This window comes from Helianthus annuus, chromosome 15 (genome assembly GCF_002127325.2).
Source record: "Helianthus annuus cultivar XRQ/B chromosome 15, HanXRQr2.0-SUNRISE, whole genome shotgun sequence".
Lineage (NCBI taxonomy): Eukaryota > Viridiplantae > Streptophyta > Magnoliopsida > Asterales > Asteraceae > Helianthus > Helianthus annuus.
The window spans coordinates 144,245,143-144,255,920 of record NC_035447.2 but is presented as its reverse complement, the minus strand read 5'-3'; positions in this window follow the sequence as shown (position 1 = coordinate 144,255,920).

The window sequence follows — 10,778 nt, the reverse complement described above, 5'->3', positions numbered from 1 at the left end:
TTATGTGTCACATGACCATAAGAGCGGACCACAATGGTACACATAAGCGAACCATCATGCCATACGAGCGGACCTAGACTCTAATGTCCATAAGAGCGGACCTAGCATATAAAACCTATACAAACTCCTGATTTCTCGTATTTCGTGCCCTATGCTATACAATACGACGTAAGACCTGATCCTAGACAACCTAGACGTAATCAACAGATGTAGTGCACTAACACCTCTCCATTTTCATCAACAAATATATCCCAGCTCAAGCCTTCAGGTAGTCTTTCATCATCTTGATCAACTAAACAGGCTTTGCTATCAGGAGATATGTAGTTGCTCCAGTTGAAATCCACCAAACATGCTCTCTTCGAATCCTCAATCTTCCTACCATGAGTCGTCTGTGAGTCTTATGATTGACCAACCTGCTGATAAATGGCTTTCCAGTAGTAATCATATTTTCCGAACGGATTCTGAGCACCACTAGCTTCTCTACCCTTGCACTCTCGTTTGAAATGATCTTTCTCCCTGCAACGAAAACAAGTAACTTTAGATTTATCAAAACCTAAAGTAGATACATGAGCATCAAGAAAGTCATTTCTCCCGGTAATTGTTATGAACTTTTCAGCACGTCTGAGTACACTTGCAAGACACCATGTAATATCCATTAATTCCATCTCTTCGGCGTCTATCTGATCGTAATCCTCCTTTGTAAGCATAGGATTTCCGATCCGACCAGCTACAAGACCCTCATATGAAAGCAACACAGAACCAAGTAGAGCCATGTGATCTTTAGCAATATCCTCAGAAAAACTTTGACCTTCTGGAAGATTTAGAGCGATGTTGCACTGAATCACGTAACCATTTCCTGTTTTAGTGCTTTGAGACTGAAAACTTGAATTTGACTCTTTAGGATTAACACTCGGAAATGATGAGAATCCACTGCTGCTTTTGCTAGAACCCCGATCAGCTTTTTCTGATGAATCTCCAGCACTGAATGCAGTTTGGATTTTCGGACTTCTCTCAGCTTCAGGAACTGGAATACTGCCTTTGTAGTACATTTTCACATCCTGTTGACCACTCGGACTGTTCATCCTGGCGATCTTCTGCTGTTCCAGATCCTGACTCTCGATCTTTTCGATGAACTGAGAGATAGTTAAATCATCATAAACACCTGTGTTCTTCAAAATCATCAAATATGTTCCCCACTCTTTCTGCGGCAGTGCATCAGCAAGCTTGTCTACCCACTCTTCACGATCTTTGGTAATATTCAACATTGACATTGATCGCACTAGGTGGCAGTAGCGTTCGATCAGCTTCTTTGTATCTTCACCCGGTAGACTACTGAACAAATCAAACTCTTTCTTTAATAAAGCTTTCTTACTCTTGATCATATTCTCACTACTCTCAAATTTGACTTTAAGTGCATCCCATATTGACTTTGTAGTTTTGTCATGCTGTAACAAAATGAAAATGTCCTCTTTGATTGCTTGTTGCAGCAGACTGATCATCATTTTCTCGGCTTTGTACATAACCCGTTCCTGATCCGTGAACTCTGATAACTCTTTAAGAACCTGCAAATCTGTTCGAGGCAACACGTATTTCTTTAATATGCATTCCCAAGACCTAAGATGGTTAGCCTGAACCCAGTTCTCAAATCTATCTTTCCACCCGTAATATTCTTCGATATTCATCAATTTCGGGGGCTTTTGGGTGGTTCCCGTCTCGTTTTCAATATTTATAGCTTGAACAACTGCGGCTGGACCAGACGGTGTTGCGAACGCGTTATAGAACTCAATATCCATGACGATTTAACACGTTTTTCAAAATCTGTGATAAATAAGCGAAACTTGATGTTTTGACACAAGAGCGAAACTAGTATGTTCGAATGAGCGGAACTACTGATGTCCTTTGGAGCGAAACTGCTAAGTTCAAATAAGCAAAACCTTGATGTATCTTTGAAGCGGGACCTTGATGTTGACACAGAAGCGAAACTATATGATTTTTTGGAGCGAAACCTCTCAACTTTTTTGACACAAGAGCGGAACTACCAAGCAGTTTGGAGCGGAACCTCTCAAATATGTAACACAGGAGCGAAACTATGTGGTCAAATAAGCGAAACTATCAGGTGTTCGAATGAGCAAAACCTAATCGAAAGCTGATTTGATCCATTTTTAATCTGAATTTTGATCCGAAACTTTCCAGGGTTTGTCTATGTTCAATTGCGCACAGTCTGTGAAATTTTGAGCACATTTCGACTGTGAAAATTTTCTGAATTGAATAAAGAAGGTGTAGAAGCAAGAAATGATGATGAAATCCAGCTAATCTCTACAGAACTCCTCTTCCCAAGCTCTGATACCACTTGTAGGATCGTGTTCTGACCCGATTGAGTCGTTCAGAGGCGTTCAACTACGTTTCAGGTGCGGAATTTCAAGAATGTAGGTAGAAACAGCTGAATCTTCACTTAATCTACTGATTTTATTGATCTGACAATGATTACAGTTCGATCTTCACACCGGCAGCACTTCGGCGTGGAATACAAGGTGATGGATGCAGTTTCGCTCGAATGACATGCTATATATAGGCCTCAAGGTTTCTCTCTTTTGGACATGTACACATGAACGAAACCTCATGTGTACATATAAGCGAAACCTCTCCTAAAAGACCCTATGAGTGAAACCTTTACTCTAATCACATACAATCTCATGTTTTCTCGTAAAACGTGCCCTAATCTATACAATACAATGTATGACTCGATCCAAGACGAAGTCGACAGATGTAGTGTACCAACATCTTCATGGGCAATAGAACAAAAGTTCAAGTTCAAACCCTAGGAGACTATGTTTTGAAACTTCCAAATGGTTTGGAAATAGTTTTAAAAATGTTTTGAATGCTCCTAGTTTAACTAGGAACATTATTCAAGTTTCCCATTTAAGACAATATGGTTTTGATTAAAGTTTGTAAACAACGGCATTTTTCGATGAATGACAGGTGTTACTTTAAAGCTATGCTTTCAAATGGTATTCATGAATTGGTTCATAATAATACATCATTTAATAGTTCAATGTACCAAGCAATCACCAAGAAACTCAAAATAGATTTGAGTGAGACCTATCTTTGGCATTATCACCTTGGTCATATAAACAGTTGTGGCATGTAAACACTTCGGAAGAATTGTCTTTTGGAAACAAATGAAATTGGTTCATTTGATACATGGGAATCTTGTTTACAAGGTAAAATGACCAAGTAATCCCTTAGTGGGAAAGGCAAAAGATTTATTAGGTATCATACATTTGGATGTATGTGATCCTTTTAAGCCAATCACTAGGAATGGTGAAAGATGCTTCATTACTTTTACCAACAACTATAGTAGTTTTGGTTATGTGTACTTGACACAAAGATGAAGTTTTGAAACGTTCAAAATCTTCAAAAGTGAAGTAGAAACTCAACTCAATTAAAGTTCTTCGTTCTGATAGAGGAGGAATCGAACTCAATTGGATATAGTTCGATCTATGATGGCTATGAGCGCATTATCTCTATCATTTTGGGGTTACACTTTGCTCTCCACGGCCCGTATATTAAATGTGGCCCAAACCAAGAATGTGGATAAGACACCTTTTGAAATATGGCATGGAAGGGCTCCACCATTATCATATTTGAAGGTATGGGTTGTGAAGCTTATGTAAAGCAATACACCCCAAACAAATTATTTGTATGATCCACTAAGTGTATCTTTGTAGGATATCCGAAAGATGATATAGGATATTATTTCTACGATCCAACATAGCAAAAGGTATTGTTGCTCGAAAGGCTGAGTTCTTGGAAACTAAGTTCCTTGTGGAAGGAATTAGTAGAACAGCGAAACTTGACGAGGATCAAGAACCACAAGCCGATACACATTTGGTCGATACTAGCACTCAACAAGAGGTTGTTGAAAAACGATCAAGTGGTTGATCAATACACATAAAACGTTCGCAGATCTGGTAGAATTAGTAGTCCACCTGAAAGATATGGATTTTTCATAGATGGATACTACGTGGTAGATTCGGGTGAACCTACCACATACCATGATCCAGTGTCAAAATCTAATTATGACAAATGGCTTGAAGCCATGAACGTAGAGATGCAATCCATGTATGACAACCAATTATGGGAATTGGTTGTGCCGTCTCTTAACTCCAAAATAGTTGGAAGTAAGTGGGTTTTCAAGAAGAAAATTGATATGCATGGTAACTTGGATACTTATAAAGTGAGACTTATAGCAAAAGGTTTTAATCAAACTCAAGGTGTTGATTGTGATGAGACCTTCTCGCCTGTCGCGATGCTAAAGTCAATTAGGATATTATTTGCCATACCTGCATAATATGATTATAAGATTTGGTAAATGGATGACAAAACGGCTTTCCTTAATAGATATCTTGAGGAAGATGTCTATATAGTTTAGCCTGAAGGTTTTGTCGATCCAAAACATCCTGAAAAAGTATGCAAGTTAAAGAAATCAATCTATGGATTGAAACAAGCATCTATAAGTTGAAATCACCTTTCTGATGAAGAAATTAAGAATTTTAGATTCATCAAGAATAGCGATGAAGCTTGTGTACATAAGAAGGCTAGTGGGAGCATTATCACTTTCTTAATATTATATGACGATGACATTCGACTATTTGGAAATGAAATTCCAACCATAGAAGGTGTAAAACCTAGCTTGGAAGTCGTGTTTCCATTAAGGATCTTGGTGATGTCGCCTATATTTTGGGAATAAAGATCTATAAGGATAGATCAAGGCATTTGATAGGTTTAAACCAAAGTGCATACATTGACAAAGTCTTGAAAAGGTTCAAGAAAGAGAACTCTGTGAAAGGTTTGGTACCTATTCAAGAGGGGATAATATTGAGTGCATCTCAATGTCTAAGCTCAAAGAATGGGCAAGAAAGAATGAAAGGAATCCCATACGCGTCAGCTATAGGATCCATTATGTATGTAATGATACGCACTAAACTGGACGCGTCATGCGCTTTAAGCATGACAAGAAGATACCAGAGAAATCCAAGTAACGGTCATCGGATGACTGTTAAAAGAATATTGAAATACATTAGAAGGACTAAGGATATGTTTCTAATATATGGATCTCGTGAAGAAGAATTCGTTGTAAAGGGTTACATGGATACGAGTTTCCAAACTGATCGATAGGATTCTCGATCACAATCAGGGTAGCATTATCCACTACAGAATTAGGATACATCGCCGCTTCATTGATTGAGATGGTTCATGTGGATCTTCCACTTGAATTATTGTCGATCTAGGGGTAGTCCCTACCATTCAGGACCCCTAGAGATCTTTGTGATAACAATGGTTCGATTGCTAAAATCAAGGAACCTCGTGCACATCAAAAGACTAGTAACACTGAGCGGAAATTCAACTACATAAGGGATGAAGTTGAAAAGGGAAAGATATGTATTCACAAAGTTCACATTGATCAAAATATTGCGGATCCAATCACGAAGCTCCTTGAACGGCCAAAACATGAGGGTCATACTTGTGCCTTAGGACTTCGATATTCTAGTGATTGGATTTGATCTACTTTGTATTTGGATATTGGAACAATTGTTATTATAACTCTTTATGATATTTTGAGTCATGTTCCATTTTAGCATGTTTAAATCCATGAATAAGTTGCTTATTCTAAATGTCCGTAGTCGATCATACTTGTGGGAACAAATATGAATGTAAGACTATTATGAACTTGGATTGGTGGATATTCATTAGATATGAATATAGAGCTAAGTGTTGCTGCCAAAGTTCATAGATATTTGTGGGATACAAATATTGGACTGACTCGCTCTCAAATCTTACTACATGGAATCATTTGTGATTGATCATAATTAAATTTGAGTAAAGGAGAATATCATAGTATCCTCTGACCTGAGATACATATTGGGTCTTGATATTCACCAAATATTATGCCTTGACTTATTTCTTCGCTGTCAGTAATATGACAGTACATAAGGCTAAGCTCATGTGTGGTACAAGGTGATTGTGAGAGACGTATGTAGTCAAGAAGGGATTTGTTCCTCTTATTCGTTGAGAGTAAGATGTCTAAGGCCTACTAAAGTTAAATCAACAGAGAGTGATCACTCTATGTCTCTGGATAAGACATGACATCTGCAACAAAGGGATAAATGATAAATTCACCTAAATCACGTTCAAGTAAGGGACTTGAAGGGGATGATGTTATTGAATGGGACATATAGTCATACGTATTAGGGGTAGTAAACCGTAGTTAGGCGTTATTTACTACTTGCATCAATCTTCTATGTATCTTGTGCAAGTGGGAGATTGTTGGACTCTGTATGCCCAAGACACATATTAAATTGATGTGGCTAGTACGTTATGATCCAAGTCGAGTCATACCCAATAACAAGCTAGACAAACACTTATAATATTTATTTATGATATGATCATACAAATAAATATTAACACTTATAGTATTCAGAAATTGGTTTTCTAAATAATTGCACTTGAGAAACTAATAAATTATATAGATAATTTATTTTTGAGAGAATATTTTATTGTGTTATTTAATGGGTTAAATAACATTTTAAAATGTTGTGATGTATTGCATAAGTCTTGTAACATATTGTGTTATATTTATAGTGGAGAGTTCAAATGAGAAGAAATTTTTTGTAAGAATAAAAAAGAAGAAATTTCAACCAATAAGAATGTTTCATTTTACTTCATTTAATTTTGTATTTAATATTAGTGTAAGGGTATATTGGTAAAATTAGATACATCATTAATTGGTAGTACTCCTTTTTAATAGCTAACTATATTAAATATGTGACTTATTTTCGAAAAAATATATATTTTTTCAAAGAATAAAAAAAATAATTTAAAGTGTAGGATAAATTACGACGTGTGTAGGTTGAATTACGAGTTGTGTATGATAAATTTCAAAACGTGTAGGATAAATTTCGAAGTGTGTAGGCAAAAATTTTTGTGTGTAGGATGATAGTCTTTATGACTAATTAATTAGTCAAATATAACAATAAATGTGATGAGAGAAAAACTATTTAATGTTTTACAATTGTACCCTTTGTTCTTTTTCTTCTCAATTTAATTTTCTTCTCAAATGAACCTTCCCCTATATTTATAAAGGTTATAAATAAATACAAGACTAAATTTAAAAGAAGATTTTGAAATTAATGGTGGGAAAAGCATTTAATGGCCAGCACATTTATGGCTTCCCAAGGTGGGTTTCCACCACTAAAAATGAATGCAACACATCTCTTCCAAGACACATTAAATGCTGATTCTTTCTCCTACTTTCTCTTACTTATTTAAAGTTGCAAAGCTCCATAAACTTTTTCAAAAATAATTAATTCAGCTAAGAGAAGGTTTCCAAGGAGTTTTTAACTTTGAATTATGAGAGATGAACTTGAAAGAAAAACACTAGAGAATTCTCTCTAGGATTTTCGGCCATGGGGTAATTATCAAAGTTTTCAAGTTTGAAAAAAAGTGCAAGAACTCCATAATCTTCTCTATAATTTTCGGCCATGGTGGTAGATTAGGGGGATTTTTCAACTGAGTTCATGAGTGTAAAATCCTAGCTAAACTTAAAGTGTTTGTTGGAAGGCTTGGGGTATACAAGCTTGAGGTATTCTACACTTGAAGACTACCATTCAAGAAGCATCATCTTCTTCATATCTTTTACTCCTTGCAAGGTAGTATTCTTGAAACACTCTATGGTTGTGTTTTATTTTTTATGGCATGCATGTTCATATATGGATCCGGGGATTGGGTTTTACATATAAAATGAGTTTTATATCTTGTCATTAACAGGTTTTAAATATATATTTCCGCTGCGTTTTTATTTTATAAGGATAAAATAACTTTAATAAACATGTGAAAAACCCAACAATTAGTATGCAAAAATACCATTCGTCGTGTAATTTGGATCGTTTTCGCGTCCGTTCGAGTTTTCATCGTAATTAACCGAATAACGCAACCGTACGACCAAACAAACCGACATCCGAGATGTTTTCAAGCATATTTTAAGATCCCTATACTTTAAGCATGCAGGGACCATTGCTGCCAAAATGTGAAAGTTCTGTCTGGCCTTCCCCCGCGACACGTGCCAAGCACAGGATACCTGGCGCGACACGCGACAGGAACCAAAACTCAGCAACCTAGTTTCAGCAACAGGCTTGATTTCCAGGGTCTTTTATTGCAATCTTCTCAATATCTGGAGCTGTTTTTGGATTCCCATTATATTCAAAACTATGTCACACAAATTTAGGGTCAAGATTTAACCTTCAAAACACTTGGAATGATCACCTTGATCCAAACTTACTATAAATAGCTTGGGTTTTTGAGAGTTCATTGCTCATTCCATTCAAATCAGCTCTCACCTGATCATTGAAGCTATCCCTTTGGTTGAAGGCTTCATTTTCTAGTTTTCTTTTTTCTTGATCCTAGCTTGGACCTTTTGTAAGCTTCTTTCATGCTTTTTATGCTTTTCAAGCATGAAAGTCAAACAGTGTTTGACTTTCTACTTTGACCAATTTTTGGTCAACACAAAGTTCGTTTGAACTTTGCAACGTGAGCGTAATCATGATGGTTATAGTCCCTTGTGACTATACCTACTGATTACCACGTTGATTATTCGAAGTGACGAGTCAAAGTTTCAGTCAAAATACGTGTTTATGCGTACTTTGCAACGAAGCTATTTTTGGGTATCAAAACACTTTGTTTTGATATCAAACCTGTTTTCTAATTTAGCTAAACATGTTTTAACATGTTTAACTCGTCACTTTTAGTCTAGTGCGTGTATAGGGTCGTAAGTCAAGCGGTCTTGACAACCGCTTAGACTTTCGAACCCGACCCGTTTGGTCGATCGTTAGGATCCGACCAAGCATAGTTGTATAGGGAATAACCTTCCGAGGTTATACCTTATGGTCACTTAGTTTAATTAGTTGTATGATAGGTAGTTTATATGCCTTAGGAAAATGACCAAAATGCCTTTTTCATGCATAATTAGCATTTAAGCATATGTAATTTAACTTTGGTCACTTAAACTAATTATGAAACATATTTAAACATGTTTAGGCATATAATACTTGTCATAGGATTAGTTAGGCGTCTCCAACACGCATTTGCGCGAACGACGCGTTAAAGTAGCGTAAGCTACCTTAATGGGTCGCAACGGGTCAAAAGCACTTAGGATAGGTTCCGATTTAGAATATAGACTTTATTAAACCATATCACATGAGTTCCAATACTCATTTGGTTTACGAGACCTCATTCTACCTGATCTTCCGATTTAGGTGTCGATTTATTAACTAGCGATTCGATTACTAGGTTCTACTTGAATTCCTTGGTTTACTCGAGCTTTACTAGTTCATTTAACGAGGATACTTTGCACTTCGATGTGAGTACATATGTTGGTGCATAATGTCTAAAGCCTGCGTCTTTGTAAAGTTAGATTAACGTATATGGTCTGGATAGGTTATTTTGTAATAGTTCAGGGGTTGAAATTGTAATTATTTGAAAGGTTGTATGCTGGACCGCTTTTGTGACACTTGTCCACAAAAGCAAGCCAAGCTGGATCGCTTATGTGGACATGTCACATAAGCGGTTCCAGTCTCCTATATATACCCCTGTGTAGTTTTCATTTGGTACGGTTGTCTTGAATTGTATGTCGAAGTGCTGACTCTCTGTCAATCGTTGCTGAATGAAGTAAAAGTATTAAAAGTGAAGATATTTCTGTTTTCTACTCATTTCTGTACCATACACCTTAGTATCATGCTTAAACGTGTTTCCGCCACGTTTTTAGCAGGCTCTAGCTTAGATTGACTCCTCAGTGAGATCATACTCGATCCTACAATTGGTATCAGAGCCAGTTGTAAGCTAGTTGCCAGATACGAGGTAGTTTTCTGAGACATTTGCAGAACTGGACTGATTGGACGGTGAAAATGACCTGAATTTTGGACAGTAGGTACAAAACACAGTAATTGTAAACCCTTGAAAGTTTCGGACAAAAATTCGGATTAAAAGTTGGTCAAAAACACTCGTAAAGTTTGGACCGCTCTGACGTCAGCCTTGAACCGCTTTTCTGAACCGCTCATTCATACAAGTTTCCTTGTATCGCTTTTCTGGACCGCTTATTCATACACTGTGGATCGCTCCAAATGGCTGTTTTGGGTGTTGGATCGCTTTTCTGAACCGCTTTTCTGAACCGCTTTTCTGGATCGCTTATTGATCAATCTTGGATCGCTTATTGGGTTATTCTGAATCGCTTTTAGTGCAAAGTCTGGATCGCTCTTAGTGCAATCTCTGAATCGCTTTTAGTGCAAAGTTTCTGGATCGCTTATTGTGTCTGTGTTTGAAAATTTTTCCGAAAAATCAGAAAATGGATAGTCAAGACTTCTACAACATGTTCTCAGGTGTAAGTGCTACTCAAGGCCAAACCAACATTTTGCAGAATGTGAATCTTGAAAATGAGTTGGGCACGATGCAGAAACCTCCAAAATTAATGAGTTTAGACGAATACTCGGGATGGTCAGTTAGATTTAAGAACTGGGTGCAAGCCAATCATTTGGAGAGTTGGATCAAGATTGAAAGAGAATATGTAGCTCCAGAAGACGGGGTGGGGGGTAAGAAATCAATTACAAGCTTAACAGATATAGAGCAGGTAGAATTTAAGGCTGAGAAGAAAATGATTAGCATCCTGCAGCAAGCTATAAAAGAAGATATCCTAGTGCTTTTACAGCATAAAGATACCTCTGCATCGA